This window comes from Macaca thibetana, chromosome 7 (genome assembly GCF_024542745.1).
Source record: "Macaca thibetana thibetana isolate TM-01 chromosome 7, ASM2454274v1, whole genome shotgun sequence".
Taxonomy (NCBI): Eukaryota; Metazoa; Chordata; class Mammalia; order Primates; family Cercopithecidae; genus Macaca; species Macaca thibetana.
Window position 1 is genome coordinate 117451029 of NC_065584.1, and position 21753 is coordinate 117472781.

Consider the following 21753-nt stretch of genomic DNA (forward strand, 5'->3'; position numbering starts at 1 on the left):
ACAAGATCTAGTGGCGGGTGTAAAACCTAACATAATTATGAAATGGCTATAAACAAATTTTAAGATATCCACAACAACTACAATGTGATGTGATCGTACCTGTGATTTCTATTGCTGACAAAGTCATAGGATCTATCTACACTCGTGATGGAAGAAAATCCTAAATTTTAGTTAGCTACGATTAAAATAAAAAATGTTTTTTTTCCCATTTGCATTTAATAGACCCCTGAATTCTATCTATGGATGCCTTAGAGGTCCTTAGATCCCAGATAAAGAACATCTGGCTCTGCACTGCCTCTGGGAGCTGTTCTCCTAGCCAACTGCTTAACTGCTCCTGTCACGTAGACCACAGCACTCCCAATCTGTACTCACAGCCTTTGCACTGGCTGTTCCCTTTTCCTACATTCCCTTACCTCTCCCTCTTCTCTTACTTAGTTGCTCAAATGTCAACTTCTCAGTGAGGCCTGCCCTAAGCATCCTATTTAAAACTGCAACCAGCCCTGCCATCACAATCTCAATCGCCTGCAGCCTCTTTTGTTTTCCATAGCATCTATCCCCATCGAATATACTACACAATGTATTTACTATGTGCTATGGTTTCACTGCCCCCTCCAAAACTCATGTTAAAACATAACCCCCAACGTGGCAATATTGAGAGGCAGGGCCTTTAAGAGGTGATTCGATCATGACAGCCCTGACCTCATGAATAGATTAATTTATTCATGGATTAATGGGTTAACGGACTGTCATAGAAGGGAAGCTGGTGGCTTTATAAGAAGAGGAAGAGAGACCTGTGTTAGCATGTGAGCACACTCAGCCCCTTCACCACACCCCACACCACCTCGGGACTCCCCAGAGTCCCGGCCAGCAAGAAGGCTCTCCCCAGATGGGGTACCTTGATCTTGAACTTCTCAGCCTCCACAACTGCATGCAATCAATCTCTTTTCTTTATGAATTACTCAGATTCAGGTATCCTGTTATAAGCAGCATAAAACAGGCTAAGACATGACGTTTCTTTATTGTGTCCTCAAGGCAGAACCGTTTTTGTGCTTTGATACAGTGATGTAATTCAAATGCCTAGAAGACAGCCTGGTGCCAGGAGATACTCAAGCAATACTTCCTAATAAATATATACATTTCAAATAAAATTATTAGATGAGTGCCTATTATGTGAAATACATCCTTCACACATAATTCCATAGAGGAATACCAAGCCATTAGGTTGTATACATTCATTATCACTGTATATTTAATATTTACTTATTTCTGTTCATTCCAAAGGGAATCCTCACTCAAGTACTTAGAAATGTCCCTGTGTTTATGCTGAAAGAAATGAGCGTGGCTCCCGCTGTGAGCCGAGATTTCTGTCAGTTTAACGGCACACAATATTGGTTCTGGAGCTAACTTCCAGGATTCAAATAGTATGACTCCTCTCTTCTCTAAGCTACGATATCCTTATCAGCAAAATATGGATAATTACCTACCTCACAGCATTATAATAAGCATTAAAATTTAATTATTTAATCCATGTAGAGCATTTACCTCATCTCCAAGGGCTTAGCAGATGAAAAACACAACGTTCAGTATTGCTTGTATTATCATCAACGCAACATGAAAATACTCACAGTGCAGGTGCCAGAGTATCCATGTGTACCATTTGAGTACCTAGTATCCTTTCTCTTAGAAATAGCTTCATTTGGCAAGTATTTTTAAATTATAAAAGCAATGAGAGCATACTCCATAGAATTTAGGAGACAAAGGAAAATCCGTTCCCCTAAGACACTTAGCATTCTGCTATACTTCCTTTTGTTCTTTTTTCCTACACACCTTTATCAGGGATTCCCACCTGATTTCAAAATTGACCTGGAACCCTTCAGTTATGACTTCTTCAATTTCTGATCCTTATTATACATTAACAAATAAAATAAATTAACAGAGCTCACAGTCCTTTCTTGCTGACTTCTCAGGCCAGTCGCAGAGTTTCAGATGATCTCCTAGGACCTCAGACACAGACACTGGACGGTTTTCCACGTACACCACAATAGGACCGAACTTTTTTGTCCCTGGTAGAGTTGCCTACAGTTCCCAGTCTCCTGCACAGCCTCATTTCTTCAAATACTCTACAGCTGATCTGAGTTCAGGTGAGGAGGGGAAAATAAGGCGAGAGATTTGGGGAGGAAATACACAATTTTGTCTGCGAGCCTGTATAGGCCGAGGCTGACTCCATATGTGTAGGGGTGGGGTGGAGACAGAAGGCAAGCTAGTGGGAAGGGAGTTGTTGGAGCAGGCTCATACATGAGGGAACTGGCTGTGTCCTTTGTAACCTTAGGCTCTGGTTATAACTACTGAAAACCAGGCAGCAAGCCACAGTGAAAGAAAATGTGCCATGCCCTGGGGAAAGACAAACAGCATTGACACTTGTGTAGAAATGAGCCGGCCGCTTTCACTTGCTTTGCCACACAGAACTGACTCAATAAATGTCAGCTATAATCATGCATATTCCAGGAATCCACAGTTTTAACATGGTCACAGGTGATTCTGATACAGTATTTTCAAAGTATAAACTAGAACGGTGTTCTTCAAACTCTTTTGCTTAAACACCTACTAAGGTTTTTCTGAAAAATAACATGCATATTTAAGTTGACATCCAAAACTTTTAATTTTCAGTCTAAAAAGTTGCAAAGAGTAAATTCTGAGTTTATGAATACTGATATCTTAAAATAAAACCATTATGGTTGGGCGTGGTGGCTTCACACCGATATCCACACCTTGGGAGGCCAAGGCAGGCAGACCAGCCTGGCCAACATGGTAAAACCCCATCCCTACTAAAAATATCATACAAAAATCAGCCAGGAGCGGTGGTGCGTGCCTGTAATCCCAGCTACTCAGGAGGCTGAGGCAGGAGAATCGCTTCTATCCAGGAGGCAGAGGTAGCAGTGAGCCGAGATCGCATCACTGCACTCCAGCCTGGGCGACAGAGTGAGACTCTGCCTCAAACAGTAAAATAAAATAAAAAATAAATAAACTATGACATCCCTCTTTTAAATGTAGCTAACTGAATCTAAAACACTGATTTGCCACCCTGCATCTTCTGTGTTTAAAAAGGGTGTGAGCAAATTCGGATTTAACATTCAGAAATTTTACATGGTTCTTTCTCATCCCTTCAAACATTTCAATTTTATTTTTTTCCATGGAATTTATGAAAAGTAATGCAGTTTTATGCTTGAATGTTTTTTATTAATCACCCTCTCATTATTTCTGTGGGATGCAAATAGTAAATAATTTGATATTTTAAAATGTCCTGTCATCAAAAGAATTTTAATTTTAGGTTTACTTCTGGACTGAGTTATCATAATTTTTATTGCATCTAACCTATGAAAGCAACACATAAGATTTAATAATTAGTCAACATAAAACAGGTGTGTTTGGTATTTTAATAAAGAAGTCTTCCCAGATACATTATTTGGAATTATCCTTACGTTAAGTCCCTGGGAGCCTTTACACTTGAGCAAGGTATCATAGAATAATTTGGAATGGGTGAGACTTTCACCTTTTGTTGGAAATTGGATGGAAGTTCCATTTAAACTAAGAGTACTAATGGAAGCTGAGGATCTGGAAAGTATTTGCTCAAAATTATCCAGGGTTCCAAGATTTTCTTTGGAGTTTCCTTCTGTGTCCCCCACTTTGAGGACTTCTAATCTAGCACCTCCTGTAAACAAAATGTGTGGGTATCTTGTTAAAAAGGTAGATTCAGAGACTCACTCCAGATATCTGAATTAAAACAGGCTCCCCAGATTATTTTTGTTACTCCACTGAAGACTGAGAAAAATTGAACTGGGGGATAAAACAAACACATAAAGATGTTAAACAATAAGATTTAAATAAAAATTCAACAACAAAAGCTATCATAGTCATTATCTGATTGTCAGAAAAATCAGAAAAGATAATGGGAAAGTGAGATAGTCAAAGCCTTTATAAAGGAAGCAAAACTGGAACTGAGTGAGGGAAGGGTGGGTAGCATTCAAAAGATAAAGGAACAGAGATAATGATTTACCAAGGTTGACAGGTATGAGATATTAATTTGTTGGCTAGACTGGAGCAACCAATGTCCTCCGAAAGTATGTGGCTCATCATACAGACCCTGGGAGAATGGCAGTGGGTGATTTTGTCTAAGTGTAGCAAATACGATAATTACTTGTTAAAAACATAACAGGTTATTGAGGAAACTTGTCTTTTATGTAAATTGTTATTAGACAGCTGGTTTTATGAAAAGTTCTGCTGGAAAACTGACCTAGAGCTGAATGTGTATTTTACCCAAGCACTGGATAAACTAGAAAAATAATAAAGACTAATACCTATCACTTTTAAGCCCTACATCTGCCTCAGGCCAGGCAAATAAATTTGTGTAAATTCAAATTATCTCCTCCTAGTCTTGCTAATAGCCCTGACAATAGGCTTAGCAAGAAAAGAGGTATGAGCCATCACCTAAAATGAAACCAAGAATATCTACCGATTTTTATTATCTCTGATTCCACTATCACTCAGTGTCATGAATAACAAAGATTTTGAATGTATCTGTTCATAAGAAAATAGAAATCATTGGTTGCCTCTATCATCTCTCCTCTGGACTACTATTAGAAACTCCAAACTGGTCTTCCTACTTCCCCACTGCCGCCACTCACCTTCCTCCCAGACTCATATCCATCCTTGGTACTTTTAGAGGAGTCTTACAATGTTAATCCCCTGCCTAAAACCTTTCAGTGGCTCCCCCAACTGTCTATAGTGCAAGGTGCTCAGCATGGCATGCCATAATCTCCCTCCCCATGGAAGACCTGGCACCATCCCATTCTACAGGCATAATGCCCTTGTGTATCATTTGCTTTGTCTCATATATATTATTCATAATAAACTAAAAACAAGTGCTACTCTGTCTCTGCTCTGCACGTTTGCTCTACCCTGCCTCTATCTGACTTACCTAAACTATTGTCTTCCCAAGTCAGCTCAGGAGGCCTGTCCTAATTATTCTAGGTAGGACTGATGTCAGTCTCCTTTGTGTTCCACTATATGCTACACACTCTTTCTATAAGAGCACCTGGAATGTCTGATTGCACTTATTTGTGTATTTGTACACATTTCACCTCTCCCGACCCTACTCTCTGTCACCTACCCACCTTCCTAGTGGCAAAAATAACAAAACAGAAAAAAAAACCATGAGCTGCTTGATTCGAAGTACCTGTCAAACTTAGCAGAACCTAGTAGATGCTTAGTAAATATTTGCTACATAAATGATTATTATTTACAACAGTGGAATTAATAACAGCACCAATGAATTAGACACTAATAATATGCTAGGTGTTACTAAGTAAGAGTTAGATATGATCTGGCAGCAACGGTGACTCTGATGTCACAGCCATTTACTTGCAATGTCTAAGATTACACCACAAGATAGAATATGTGCTCTAACAAAATCGGGAAATCCCCCAGGAGTCATCCTAGCCATGCTATGTAGCTCAACATACAATAGCATCTTTTTTATCAAAGTTCACTTCTACTTATCTTGAATGGTGGTACAATGAAGGAGTCTTCACATTAAGAAAAAATAACTGCAGAGATTAGACAGAGGACAGATCTGAAAGCCATTTGTTATTGTTTCCATTTTAACAAATCTAGTGCTCTACTACAGAGTCACTGGATACTTTGCTACTTAAAATACAGAAAATGGCTCCATAGTTTCCTTTAGTTCGCCTTATCTTGAATTCGAAAGGTTGATTATTTTGGGCTAAGGCTTTTCCTTATTTAAAATGGCCAGAAAAATCAGCAAATCAAATTCAGCACTTCATCATGACCAAATAAACTCATCTCAAGAATGTAGAGGTGGTTCTAACAAATCTAAAATGTAAATCACTAAATAGATAGAAAAAAAATCACATGAGTCACATGGTCATTTCAAATATACCAATAATTAAATAATTAAATTCAAACTATTTTTTGTGAAGACTACTTTGAAGCCTAGGTCTATGATAGAAGAGTATTAACCAAAAATCTTCAACCCGTAACACCTAACTGGAAAATATCAGAAGGAAACCTTTAAAATCAGGAATAACACAAGAATGTCTACTATTCACACTTCTTTTCAGCTTTCTTTTGAAGTTACTCACCAGAAAAAAAAAAAAAAAGACTGGAAAAAAATAGTTAATAGTTAACAATTTGTGTTTTATTTTCTAATGTTTACAATCTGATTAAAAAATAGGCAAAGGACTTCAATAGACCTTTCTTCCCAGAAGACATACAAAGGGCTAATAAGCAAATGAAAAGATGCTCAACCTTACTAATCATTAGAGGAATGAAAATCAAAACCACATCACCTCATACCCATTAAAATGGCTACTATTAACAGAAAACGGTAAATAAGTGTTGTCAAGGATATGAAAAAATTAGAACCCTTGTGCATGATTGGCAGAAATATAAATGAGGGAAAATGGAAGTGGGAGTTGTTCAACGCACAGTGTCCATTTTGCAAAATGAAAAATTCTGGAGAACCACTGTACATCAAGTGAACATACACTACCGAACCATACAATTAAAAATGGATAGGATGGTAAACTTTATGGTGTGAGTTTTTTTTTTCACCACAGCTAAAAATAAATTTTTAAATCATTAAGACGGTAAACTTCATGTTATGTATATTTTACCACAATAAAAATTAAAAAATAAAACATAAATTGTCATGATGTCTACCTAAAAAAAATCAAATGCTCTCCATTGAAAAGCTAGAACTAATAAGAGCATAAAGTCAGAATTAACAGAAACATAAAAATCAATTGCTTTGGCATATAAACAAAACCAATGAGAAAAAATAATGAGAAAAATCCCATTTACAAACAAATATCCAGAAATAAATCTAAGTGTGCAAAAGCTGTAAGAAGAAAATGGTACAAGTTTACTGAGGGGCATGAAAGAAATCTTGAAGAGGCAAGTTATGCTCCTGGATGGGAAGACAGCATTATAAGGTTTCCTTATATTGAGCTATAAATTTAACAGAATTCCAGTAAAAATTATCATAGGATCATTTCATAGCTCTTGAGAAAATGATCTTAAAGCTCATATACAAGAGTGTATGTGCCTAAGTATCCAAACAAAATTTAGAGGAAAAAAAAAATTGAGGTAATCTGAATGATCAGATAAATAACTTTAAAACTACATTAATTACAAAGATACAGAATTGGCACAGCGTTTAGAGAAACACATAAGCAAAAAATAGTAAAAAGTCTATAAACAGATCAGCATATAAAAGTGATTTATAAACAAGAGTGTTGGTACTCCACAGTCTCAGAGCAAGAGTTAAGTATTTAGTAAATGGTGTTGGGGCAACTGGTGATCAATCTGGGAAAAACAAAACTAATAATAACAGCTTCCATTACTTTGGCTTCACAAGAAGCCAGTACTATTTCATTGAATATTGAAAACAACCCCCCGCCATTTTTTTTTTTTTTTTTTTTTTTTAACAAAACACATCCCTGAGGCACAAAAGAGAATTAATTTGCCCAGAGTCACATAGCCAGTAGCTGCTGAAGCCTAAAATTTGATTCCATGGCATGGGATTCCATAGCCCAAGAACCCTAATCATTACAACACACTGCTACCGCTTAACATATCCTTATCTATAATACACACAAAAACAAATAATGGAATCGAAATCTAAACATGTATGTATATTAAAAGACAGACAGTCCCTGACTCAAAATGGTTTGACTTATGATGATTTTTCAACTTCACAATGGTGCAAAAGTGGTAGGCACTGGTAGAAACCGTACTTTGATTTTTGATCTCTTCCCTGGTTAGCGCTATGTAGTACAATACCCTTTTGAGATGCTGAGCAGAGAGCCATGGTGCCCAATCACAAGATCATGAGAGTAAACAACTGTTAAATCAACTTTAGCCTAAAGCTGCCTCCTTACATTTTTACATCCTAAATGTTTTTCTATACATTGTGAACTATAACAAATGGAGGTGTAAACCGACTGTAGCCCACACCTGTGCCAATCACTGAATTTTGGCCAATCAAATGTATCCAACTGTTCTGTGCTCAAATAAGACAAATGCTGAGCTGTAACCAACCCAGATGATTCTGTGCCTCACTTCCATTTCCTGTACATCACCTTCCTTTGGCTGTCTATAACTCCTGTTCCACCATGTGGCTGCGCAAGAATCTCTCCGAATCTGCTGTGATTCTGGGGACTCCCTGATTCGTGAATTGTTCATTCCTCAATTAAAACTCCTTTAAATTGGCTGAAGTTTTTTTAACAGATGGTGTCAGAAGTGGGACCAAAAGTAGTGCTTTGGTGACACCCAGGAGTACTGTGTAAACAAGCAAGATACTGATGGCAGCAGCGGCCTATATGGAGCGGCCACTGCCATGATGCTGGCTGCAGTCGGGGAGGCATGGCCAAGGTTACATGCTCCATGGAGCCAGTGGGAGCCAGGAACAGTCACAAGCCCCACCCCTTCTAAGCTGGCATTGCGGGAGCCTCTTGCTCCGGGGGCACAGCTGCAACTGCCCAGCCATGGCTGTGGAACCAGGCATCCCTGTGCTCTTGAGGGTCAGAAGCAGGCAAGAGCCCCACCCTCCCGGGTGCAGCTGCAGCTGCCCAAGCCATGGCTGCAGACCTGGGCATCTCTGCACTCTCAGGGACCCAGGAAGTCCCCCTTCCCCTGCAGGCTCAAAGGTGCCTGGTCCCACTGCCCAGCCTCTCCCCTATTCTGGTGCCTGCTATAATCTTGCTGCACAGCTGAGGCCAAGCCCAGGCACTGTCATAACCAAGTTGGGTATGTACACATTCAGGGCAGTGCTGACATGCCAGCCCCTTGCCACCCTCAAGACTTTGGGCACCAATGAGCATGGGATGGAGGCTAAGGAGGGACTGAGGGCAGCTCAGCATTGGCCTGCTGGTGCCCCTTGGCACAAACACTCTAGGCTCCCTGAACAGTGCCAAGAGGCAGGCAGGTTCCTGGGTGAAAAGGGGTAGGTCCCTAGTGAAGACCCACCTTCAAGCTGGGGAAGGCCTGAAGCCTGGGGGTTGGGCTGCCAGTCCCACAGACCACAGTGGAAACTTACGGTGCTTTTTCCGGGCCCACCTATGGCCACCCATGGACCAATCAGCATGTATTTCCTCTCCTCTGAAGCCCATAAAACCCGATTCAGCCAGATTTGAAAAAGGACAACAGGACAACCATCTGTGGAGAGAAGTTACCCACCCAAGGGTCTCCTCTCTGTGGGAGCTGAGAAGACGATGGGGCAACCTGCCTGTGGAGAGGAACTACTCACCCCAGGATCTCCTCTCTGCTGAGAGCTTAAAAGGGATGAGGGGATGACCAGCTGCAGAGAGGAGCTACCCACCCCAGGGTCACCTCTCTACTGAGAGCTGAAAGGGGATGATGAGATGACCAGCTCCAGAGAGGAGCTACACACCCGGGTATAGGTCTTCTCTCTGCTGAGAGCTGAAAAGACAAGAGGATGACCAGCTGTAAAGAGGAGCACCCACTGTGGGTCTCCTCTGAGCTGTTCTATTGCTCAATAAAACTCCTCTACACCTCGCTCACCCTCCACTTGTCCATGTACCTCATTCTTCCTGGTGCGAGACAAGAACTCAGGACCTGCCAAATGGAAGGGCTGAAGGAGCTGTAACACAGAGCTGAAACATGCCCCTTGCTTGCCACATTGTAGGTAACAAGAAGGAGAGAAAGAGCTGCCACCCTTTGGGAAACCCAGACCTAGGAGCTCCCATACTAGGGCTGTGACACCCGTTTTGGGGCTCTGCAGTTTCTGGCTTCTCCAAGATTCCGGGTGCCACCACGTTCCCTGGTGCCAGCCGCGGAACACTTGTGGTACACTTGGTCCAGCCATGGCCTTGCAGGGAGTCAGCACCCATGCTGGGACCTGGAACTGCCCATTCCACTGCAGCCAGTGTGCCTGGCTGTGGGCAGTGGCTGGACCCCATGCTTGCTTGCTTACATACCCTATGCCACTCCACTTGCCCTTGGTAGGCATGGGGTCCAGGTCAGTAGCACCTCCCGAGTGGAGCCTGCCAGGCCAAGTGGGCCCAGAAGGCCAGAGGAAAACTCAGGCAAAAGCGCCACTGGCCACAGAGGTTTCTGGCTGGTAAGCAATACCTCAAAAATCCTATAACCATATCTGCTCGACCCACTTGTCTCCTTTCATCCCTCAGAGGAGCTGGGGATTGCGGTAAGTTCTCTCTTGGATTTCAGAGTTCCATGGGCTTGTGTTTTGAGCTATCCGAGTTTCTTTGTGCAAATTTCTGTTCCAAACTGGATTTGGAAGCAGTGACAGAAACTGGACTGGGTCCAGGATCAAATGTGATGTGGTAATTAACTGGCTTGGATCCAGTTAGAGGCCTCGTACAACTCACTGGGTCAGAAAGAAACTGGTAGTAAATGCTAATATTGCAGGGGTTGAAAAGTTCGGCTTTTGAAAATTCACACGGATTTTTGTGTTCTAACCCTTTGTTTCACTTTTTGTGCACACGTAGGTAGGAAAAAAAAAATCATTGGCTGAATTAATCAAGGGAGCCTGAAAACAAAGTCAGTATTTCAAATAAAAATGGGATCTTTAATATCTGGAAAACTGAGTTCCTTCCAGCTTATACATTAGGTCTGGGAAGCAGCGAAGTCTTACAGAAATGGCAAAATGTTACTAAAGATAACTCACAGTGGAATGGTCTGAATGAACAATGTACTGAAGTGCATGTGAAAATCAGAGTTCCCAAATTAGTCTCATCTAGGGATGCCTATTAATATGCAGAAGCTTCTAAAAAGATTTAGAAATGAAAGGACCCATCTGGGAACAAGTTTGACACTTGCCAGTTTGATACTGGGTGCTAAGCAGAGTGGCTAATGTCTATGTTTTGTCACAAGTATTTTGCTCTGGCCAGAATGAAAAATGCTAATTTGGTTACTCCATGCAACTCCTTGGTCAGCAACTTGCAAATCTGAGGATTTTGCCTGTGGTTTCATGATTTTTCTTTGTGATGCAGGATGGACCCCGGAGCTACAGTGTGGCAAACAGGGTCGCTAGGGTCTCCTAGGGAAAGAGAACCCAGAAATCTGACATACTGGGAAAAAGGGTAAAAATTTCTTACGAGTCAGACTTCCGGTCTCTCTCTCTCTGTGCAAACTGGTTGAATGAATGGTAAAAATCACTGTTTATCTCCTATAAAGTTTGATTAATGGAAAAAAATGATTTCTGAGGTTAATCTTAAGCTGTAGCCAATCTAGTGTGGTTTGTGTGTCTTTCTGTATGGTTCTATCAGAAAGAAGAACACCTTAGGATAATACATGGGCTTAGAAGCTCATAAACCCGCTGTTCAAGCCAGTCTGCCAAACTGGTCAGTAACAGACTTTGCTGCAGTTCCCTGAAACAAGCAAAAACCTGGATGAGATTTCCATTTTGTTCTATGTCCTTGGGAGCTTGACCTTGTAACCACATGGCGGTACTTTCTTTTGGTCTCTGACATTTTACAATGGCGGCCTGGCATAGGAAATGTGTACTTTCTGGTTAATATCTGCGTGGCCTTTACCATTTGCTGATTCTCTTTCCCCCACCACGAACAACTTCTAGCTTCCCTTCTTATATCTGCCTTTCTCTTAGTTACCTTTGAAGATTCTAGATTTTATGAAAACTGTTTGCCAGCTCTTTGAAAGTACCTTATAGACTTGTGGTTAAGTCATAAACTTAGTTGAGGCTTCTTGTTTTCACCTGTGAGGTTACTTTTGGTAAAGTTTAAAAGTGAGAAATACTGGCCACTTGGTGTGGCTAAAGTCGAGTAATAAGAGATTTTAAAAAACTTTTATAAAGAGTGCTATATTTAAAAGTCAGCTTAATTAAAAGCAAATACTCAAGTTCTAACAGCCTGGGACACCCTGGGAAAAGCAGAGGAAACACCACAGACCCTGTTTTGGGAAAATCCTCTGTTTTCCTAATGAAGCCTCAGGAATTAAAAGCAGATATATCCCTCTCAAAATCTAAGGTTTTGTTCAGTTTTGCATGGTGTTAGCTGATAAAATTTTGAGTTATCAGGGGTGTCAGGAAATGACTTCGAAGACTACCATGGGAGATGGGCTGACTCCCTCTTTTTGAAATCCAGGATCTGGTATAAAGATGGGACCCTTAATTTCTGGAGATCTGTTCTACCTTCCAGTTGTGCCTGCTTATTATATTAGACTGTAAAAACTGCATACTTTCCTGGTCCTATTTCTCCAAGGACTCCACCCTGAAGCAAGTAATCCAATTAAAAAAAAAACTTAGAAATTAGTAAATGAAAAATCTTACAACTATTGGATCTTCTTCTGTGTAGTTATATATATGTGTGTGTGTGCGCGCGCAATATTTACATAAAAGAGCTCTAATTGGCTTAAAGAAAAATAAGTGCTTAAATCAAATATTTTGAAAAAATTAAAAACTTTAAGGCCTTTTAGTTCCTGTAACTTTGGTAATTTTTGGGAAATAAACATTTTTAAAGATTATGGGTAAAATAAAAACGTCTTCAAAATGTAAACATGTGGTTTAAATTATGCAGGTCAGACATTAGGTTTGTTGAATGCTTTAAGGTCATAAACTGTTTCTTTAGCTTTTGAAAATTCTTCAGTTAACCTACTCTGGAGCGTAAGATTCTACCTAAGAATCTTACCTAAGAATCTTTGGACTGAGTTCATGCATTAGGCCCCAACAGACAAAACCAAACAAAAATGAAGTTGCTTGTGGTAAATGTGACATTATCAAACTGAGACTTTAAGGAAACATATAGATCCTAGGCCAGAACAGACCAGGTTTTGTTTTTCTCCTAAAAACAAGATGTTCCAACATAAGGGGATACCCTCTACTCAAGTCCTGGTTCCTACCTTTGCAAAAGTAGGAACCACCTAAGGCCTGGAGACATGTGGAATTAGCCATGTCCCTTAGCTATGCAAAGAAGTTATAAAGAAAGGAGATTGTATATAAGAAAGGATCTTGTATGGTAAAATCTTGTCTTAAAGTAAAATAACTAGTTATTTAATAAGAGGGATGTTTAGGACAATTCAGAAAGTCCAGGCATGTTGTAGATGGTCTTTGTAAGTTGTGAAAAGATTCATGAAAGGAAATGTATGCACTAGAAGCTCCTAACAGTCACCATTATATCATGCAATTGAGACTACTAAAAAAACAGTTTTACATGCAAGGTGTGTAAAGAAATATATTAGTCTGTTTTCACGCTGCTGATAAAGACACATTTGAGACTGGGAAATTTATTAAAAAAAAAAAAAAACTTTAATGGGCTTACAGTTCCACGTGATGGAGAAGGCCTCACAATCATGGCCAAAGGCAAGGAGGAACAAGTCACATCTTACATGGATGGCGGCAGGCAAAGAGAGAGTTTGTGCAGGGAAATTCCCACTTATAAAACCATCAGATTTCATGAGACTCACTATCATGAGAAAAGCATGGGAAGGACCTGCCCCTACACAACTACCTCCCACCAGGTCCCCCCTACAACACACAGGAATTCAAGATGAGATTTGGGTGGGGACACAGCCAAACCATATCAGGAAAGTAAAAGATGTTTTTAGTAAAAGATTAAAAGTCATCAAAATGCGGATTTTCTTTCCTAAATTCAGAGGGTTAAAAGATTGTTTTAAATTAGGTAAGATAAAGCTAAAGGTATGAACAAGTTGTGGAAGATTTGTGAAAAATTAATCTTGTAAAAGAAATTCTGTGTGTGAACATATTGGCCACTTACCATCATTTTGGCTGTCAAAACTTGGTGCTAAGGCCCTAAGTTTTCATCGTGTTGTAACCTACCTAAGTGAGAACCTAACCAGAAAGGGGGAATTTTTTTTTTAAACAAAATTATGGGAGGCCCTTGTTTTGGACTGAGCTCATGCATTAGGCCCCAACAGACAAAATCAAACAAAAATGAAGTCGCTTGTGGTAAATGTGACATTATCAAACTGGGACTTTAAGCAAACACATAGATCCTGGACCAGAACAGACCAGGTTTTGTTTTTCTCCTAAAAACAAGATGTTCCAACATAAGGGGATACCCTCTACTCAAGTCCTTGTTCCTACCTTTGCAAAACTCACAGTTCTGTTTCCAGTGGTTTTCAAGAACAAATTACTACATTTACAATGGTGACAGTGACAGCAATGACTAAAGTTTTGGTCAATCTCTCAAAATTGAGAAAATGACCAAAAGAGGGGAATTGTTAAATCAAGTTTAGTCTACAGTTGCCTCCCTACATATTTAAGTTCAGCCTAAAGATTTTTCTATACATTGTGAACTACAACAAGTGGAGGGGTAAACTGACCTTAGCCAACACCTGTGCCAATTACTGAGTATTGGCCAATAAAATGTAGCCAACTGTCCAAATAAGGCAAACGCTAAGCTATAATCAATCCCATTGTTTCTGTACTTCACTTATGTTTTCTGTACGTCATTTTCCTTTTGCTGTCTGTAATTCTTATTCCACCACATGGCTGCACTGGAGTCTCCCTGATTCTGCTGTGATTCTAGGGGCTGCTTAATTCACAAATTGTTTACTGTTCATTAAACTCCTTTAAATTTAATTCAGCTGAAGTTTTTCTTTTAACACAACCAATACAACCATTTTATTTTTCACTTTTGGTACAGTATTCAATAAATTATATTAGGTATTCAACACTTTATTACAAAATAGGCTTTGTGTTCAATGATTCTGCCCAACTGTTGGCTAAAGTGTGTTCTGAGCAAATTTAAGGTAGGCTTGGCTAAGGTGATGTTCGGTAGGTTAGGCATATAACATGTATTTTGACTGACAATATTCTCAACTTACGATATGTTTATCAGGACATAACCCTATTGTAAGTCAAGGAGCATTTGTATACATATTGTTAAACTTTAAGTTGGAAAATGCTTCCTTAAGACCAGATTTCACTACATAAGGCTTCTGTATAATAAAAGACACCATGAAAAAAAAGTCATGGCAAGTTAGAGCCTAAGATACCAATATGTACAATGATAAAAGGATTTTATTTAATACATAGAAAGCTTCTTCAAATCAGTAAGAAAAATGACTAAGAACCTCATTTTCAAAAGGGCCAAGAACACCAGCAAGCTCATAAGAAATGAAAACATGTCCAACACCACTTATATCAGAAAAACACAAATTTAAAAACCAGTGTGATTTTTAACCCATTACATAGGCATAAATTAAATAAACGCTGGTGAAGCATGAGTAATGGGCATTCTTTCTTTGGTTTAATATTCTGAGAGGCCAACTATGTAGTATCTACCAAGTAGTGGGCCAGGATACAACAATTCCACTTCAAACCTATCAAGGTATGCATAAAAATGAATATACAAGAATTTAATGACAGCATTATTTGCAGTGAAAGATTCTAAGCAATTAAAAGGTTCATTAATACAGGCATAGGTCTATAAATTACTACTGTATGGAATATTATGAGGCCATTAAAATAATGAGGAAGAAGGAGAGTGCTCTGTATGTACTGACCTGGAAAGGTTTCCGTATATTGTAAAAAGCAGCTCATCTTAGAACTTATTTTATAGTATAACCCCATTTGTGTGGAAATAGTTTGTGTGATGTGTCACTCAGTGTACATGTATGCATGAGTGCATATAGAAGTGTGTGAGAAGCGATATAAGTAACTGTTCACAAGACCCCCCTTTAAGAAGGCAGAGGGAACAGGGGACACAGAATGAAGGATGATTTTTGCTTTTTCCTATGTATTTCCACTCTTTGAATTAGGTATGATGATTCCAGGGCATGTTTCTTTGGATTTTTTAGACTGCTTCCTTCTATCCTTCTACCCTTCCTGAGAATCAGATGTGTCCTCTTTAATCAGAATTTAATAAAACAATCCAGGAAAGGCTGAGGTGAATTCGGGCTGGGCTGAAAGAAATGGGGGCCACATTAAAAATGGAAAGAAAAAATAAACAACTAAACTGGAAGTCAGAAGACCATTCCTGGTTCCATTGTTACAGTAAGTAGGCAGTCAGACATGAGCAGGGCAGGAGAGGGTCCCCTCCCACCACCAGGATGCCAGGCAACCATCAGGTGATAGTCAGGTGGTTGTGACAGTGCCTCTCGAATAATAACTGGTCACAGCAGCTTCCTGATAAGATCTCAGGAGTTGAGTGAGTGGGCTCAAGCATGGGCATGAAGAGGCAAAATGGCAGAGTTTCACTGGTTTATGACCGTCCTCTAGAAACACTTGACTGGTAAAGGAAAGATGCCTCAAGTGAGCACGTGTACAACTCCAGTAAACACACTGTACATGCAGCCCCTCCTGAGAGCTGGCAGGCCACTGCACATGCTGACAGCCCACTCGAAGGGAGGAATCAGGGGAGAAGGACGCAGGCCCTGGAAGCATGCCAACGTATAAAACCCCAAGTCAAAGGTCAAACACTGCACTTGATCTGTCAAGTAACCCACTTGGCCTTATTCTAAGTGTACTTTACTTCCTTTTGTTCCTGATCTAAAGTTTTTTTTTTAATAAATGTTCACTCCTGCTATAAAACTTGCTTTGGTCTCTCACTCTGCCTTATGTCCCTTGGTCAAATTCTTTCTTCTGAGGAGGAAAGAACTGAGGCTGCTGCTAACACTATCACTAATTAGCAAGTGTGATAACCTTTCTGGACATCCATTTCTCTTCAATAAGGAGAGAGCTAAACGTGATGTTCTTCAAGGTTCCTTCCAGTTCAAAGAATACATGAACACTATATATAACTAGGCTGGTGGCTTGCCTTGAGATTCTAGTTTCCCAACTGCAATGTCTGAAAATACTTGATTTAAAGTATTTTATTAAAATTATCGTCAGCATGTAGCCACTAAAAATGGTTAATATGAAGACTATGGAAAAAAAACACGGAAAACATTCATAGGATAAAAACGTACTTGATAAAAATGCTGGGCTCAACATGGATATAACCATGCAAATACACATGCATAGAATCAAAGACTTAAACACACAAAAAGGAAAATAACTATTTCACCTGTCTGATGTGTTTTTCTGATACCAACCAGTTCTCCAGTATCAACACCAACTCTGTGATGTCAACTGGGTGTCCTACAATTCAATTTAATTCTGACACTAGAGTTAGCATCAGACTCCACAGGTTTACAGGCTCAGCTTCACAATGATACTGACAGGAGGCAGCCAAATGCCAAGGCAGATAGGGGCAGGTCCCTGGTGAAACTGCACCTCCAAGCTAAACACAGTTTAAAGCCTGAAAGCCAAGCTATAAGTTAAATACTTGGACCAGACTGAGAACTTATCTTCCCATTTGGTGCGCTTTCCTCTGATTGATCCCTACTCTTCACCTATTTTATATATACCTACCCTTTTCTAATTGGTTTTCTGCAATGTCATGCCCACCTTTGAGTAGCGTCTTCGCTGTAAACTTTTTTGCATACTCACAAACCAATCAATCAGCATGCACTACCCACTCTGAGTCCATAAAATGCCCCAGACCCAACCACAGGGAGAGAAACCACCTGACTGTGGGAGTGTGGGATCACCCCCACTCCCCATAGTCCCTTTCCTGCTGAAAGCTGTTCCATTGACCAATAAAATCCTCCGCTCTCATCACCCTTCAATCGTCAGTGTGACCTCATTCTTCTTGGGCACTGGACAAGAGCTTGGGACCCACTGAGCGTGGGTACTCTGAAAGCCTTTGCCCTCACTGGTGGAGAGCAGCCACACTGCTGACTGGGCTGCTAATGTACCACCATCCATCGGGTTGCAGACAGCAGAACTCAAAAAGCTAATTAGCACACTAACATTCCCTCTGAGGCTTCGGGGTCACAGGCACTCCTACCTTGAGGTAACATGCCTGGTCTGGCAACAGACCCTGCACGGAAGTTGCTCCTATGTTGGCGCTTGGGGCTGCTAGTCAAACACCATACTCGCTCACTCATGTGCTCACTCAAACAAGGGGCTGACTGCAGCAGGCCAAGTGAGCAACAACGCTGTTTATGTCACCTGTGTGCAGGTGGACTGAGTCTCAAAAAGGAGTCAGCAAAGGGTGGTGGGATTATTATTAGTTCTTACAGGTTTTGGGATAGGTGGTGGAGTTAGGAGCAATGTTCTGGGGGGAGGGGGGGATCTCACAAAGTAGATTCTGAAGGGTGGGGAGAATTATAAAGAACCTTCTTAAGGGTGGGGGAGATTACAAAGTACATTGATCAGTTAGGGTGGGGCAGAAACAAATCACAGTGGTGGAATGTCATCAGTTAAGGCTACTTTCTGTGGATCTTCAGTTGCTTCAGGCCATCTGGATGTATACGTGTGGGTCACTGGGGATATGATGGCTTAGCTTGGGCTCAGAGGCCTGACACATACTACTTCATACTGAGAAGCAAGAGCAATCTATTTCTCAAACCCAATTACCCTTTCCCTCCTCTTCTACATGAAATGGTCACAGTAGAGTAGACAGAGAGAAAGAAAACTAAACACTTTGCGAACATCAAAAGGGAGTTGAAGAAATGAGGGATTCCGCCATGAGGCAGACATAAAGCCAATCACAGCTTCCAGAAAATGCAGGCTGAAATTCTTTCCAATAGTTTTTGGTGAAAGCTGTTATGTCTCCGTTATTTAAAACTCTATATTGCTTGATTATTCATAGAACAGTTCTAGCTACTTGTATCTTATATGGAAATACAAAGAGCTGAGAGTAACCAAGCAACAAGGACACACTCTAGCAGGGTATCATAACTGATTACAGAGCTATAGTTGTAAACCAGAAATACAATTTGAAGCCCTCCATCCCCTGCAACTATCTGAATGGACTCTCTCCTCAGCCACGGCATTCAAAAAATTTAACCTGAATAACTGGTTCAGGCCATGACAGGAAGTGGGGATTGGACGTGCCTCATTATTCCCCTGCAGCATTAATGTCAACACAGACCTTAAGTCTGATAAACATCTATAATCTATTCTCTTTGAAGCCTGCTATCTGGAGGCTTCAACTGCATGATAAAACCTTGGTCTCCACAATCCCTTATCTTAATCCAGACATTCCTCTCTCTCATAATAACTGTTTCAACCAATTGCCAATCAAAATATGTTTGAATCTACCTATGACCTGGAAGTCCCCTCACCCCTTCGAGTTGTCCTACCCTTCTAGATTGAACCAGTGAAAACCTCACATCTATTGATTAATGTATTATGTCTCCCTCAAATGTACAAAAGCAAGCTGTATCCTGATCACCTTGGGTACATGTTGTCAGGTTTTGTGTTCACACAGTCATTAAGATAGTGTGAAACTGGTACAAGGCTAGACAAAGCTACAGAACAGTGGAACAGAATACAGCCCAGAAGGTGAAGGTAGGCTTTTCAATAAACAATTCTGGGTAATTTTGATCTAAAAACAAATTTGACTGTACTTCAACTCATAGACAAAAAAACAAAAAATCAATACCCAGTATATTGTAGCTCTAAAATGACAAATGAAGAACGCTAATAATTTTTAAAGATAATTAAAATATATATATTTTCATGATTGGGTTAGAAAAATAACTTTAAGAAGGCTTAAAATGCCCTAACCAATAAAACCAGATTCATTAGAGTAAAACTGAGAATTTACACTAATCAAAAACCACTATTGAGAGAGAGAAAAAATACTTGCAACACACTTAAGCAAAGGGTTCAAATTCAGCATATAAAAATAACTTCTCTACAAATCAATACGAAAAAGAGAGACAATTCATTAAAATTGAACAAGTGACTCAGACAGGCACCCCACAAGAGGATACGCAATGGCCATGAAAAAGTGCTCGGCCTGCCTGGTGATCAACGAAATATCAATTAAAACCAGAATGAGCTCAAATAAGAAAAACCAAACATACCAAACGACACGAATGTGGAGCAACCAGCACCGTCATATGCTGCTGGTGGACGTATAAACGGATGAAAATCCATTTGAAAAAGTGTTTAGCATCATCTGCTGACAGAATCCAGATATGCCCTATTACCAGCAATTCTATTTTCAGGTATACACCCAAAAGAAATGTCTTCCTGCATTTACCAAAAGGCATGTCCAAGGATGTTCAGAGCAATGTTTGTCATTAAAAGAAAAATCCTAGGGAAATTAAATGTAACAGAGTTTAACTGAGCAAAGGAGAATGGGAGAATCAGGCAGCCTCCTGGGCCAGAGCAGGCTGAGAGACCCCAGTGCAGCCCGGGCCAGAGCAGGCTGAGAGACCCCAGTGCAGCCCGGGCCAGAGCAGGCTGAGAGACCCCAGTGCAGCCCGGGCCAGAGCAGGCTGAGACCCCAGTGCAGCCCGGGCCAGAGCAGGCTGAGACCCCAGTGCAGCCTGGACCAGAGCAGGCTGAGACCCCAGTGCAGCCTGGGCCAGAGCAGGCTGAGAGACCCCAGTGCAGCCATGTGGCAGAAGAAGATTTATAGTCAGAAAAAGGAAAGTGACATACAGAAAACCAAAGTGAGGTACAGAAACAGCCAGATTGGTTACAGCTCAGCGCTTACCTTATTTTAACACAGTTTGAACAGCTGGCCCCCTTTGATTGCAAGCCAAAACTCAGTGATTGCCACAAGAATAGGCTACCATTTTCTACACCTCCATTTGGGTTATAGTTCACTACATACATAGAAGCCTTTAGGTTGAACTTAAAATACATAAGGAGGCAGCTTTAGGCTTAACTTGATTTAGCATTATAAGAGCCACAAACTTTGAACAACATCAGTGTCCACCAGCATTAGAATTGGATAAATACACTGTGATACATTCATACAATGGAATACTATAGGGCAATGAAAATAAATGAACTATAGGTACACGCAGCAACATATATGATTCTCACAAGCATAAAGTTAACAGAAAGAAGTCAGACATAAAATGAGTCCATTTATATTAAGTTCAAAAGCAGATGAAATTAGGCCAGGCACAGTGGCTCACATCTGTAATCCCAGCACTTTGGGAGGCTGAGGCAGGCGGATCACTGGAGGTCAGGAATTCAAGACCAGCCTGGCCAACACGGCGAAACCCCATCTCTAATAGAAATACAAATATATTAGCCAGACATGGTGGTGCACACCTGTAATCTCAGCTACTCGGGAGGCTGAGGCAGAAGAATTGCTTGAACCCAGAGGCAGAGGTTGCAGTGAGCTGAGTCGGCACCACTGTACTCCAGCCTGGACAACAGAGCAAGACTCCATCTTAAGAAAAGCAGATAAAACTAACCTATAGTGTTAGAAGTTAGGATAGTGGTTTTCTTTGAGGGAAAGGGAAACTGTAGCGATTGGAAGGGGGCAAGAAGGAACCTTCTGTTGTGCTAAAGATGCACTATTTATTGATCTACATCGTGGTTACCTGGGAGTGTTCACTTTGCTGTAACTCAGAGCTATACACTCTTGTGTAATTTTCTCTATTTTTGTTATTTTTCTATAAAAACTGGTTTAAAAAAAAGTAGTGCTGCAGTTGGACTTCATAGATATTGTCTTATCTTTACAATAATTGTTTAAAACTATCATTACCCTCATTTTTAGAGACAAGGATGAAAATCCAAAGAAGTAAATTATCCTGCCCCATGTCACAGCTGGCACATGACAGAGCCAAAGCTTCAAACTCAAGTTGAGTTGATGCTCAAACCCATGAACCCTGCAGTAAAAGCAACGCCAAACTTAATTATGTCTTCAGGACTTCCCCGGTCCTACTTTCCCTTCCCTCTGAAATCGTTTTCTA

The 21753-nt window shown here is 40.5% G+C and overlaps 1 protein-coding gene across 1 annotated transcript in view; it reads right to left on the minus strand.

Moving 5' to 3' along the window:
- FMN1 (formin 1) overlaps positions 1–21753 on the minus strand; it is a 385063-nt gene that overhangs the window by 262898 nt on the left and 100412 nt on the right.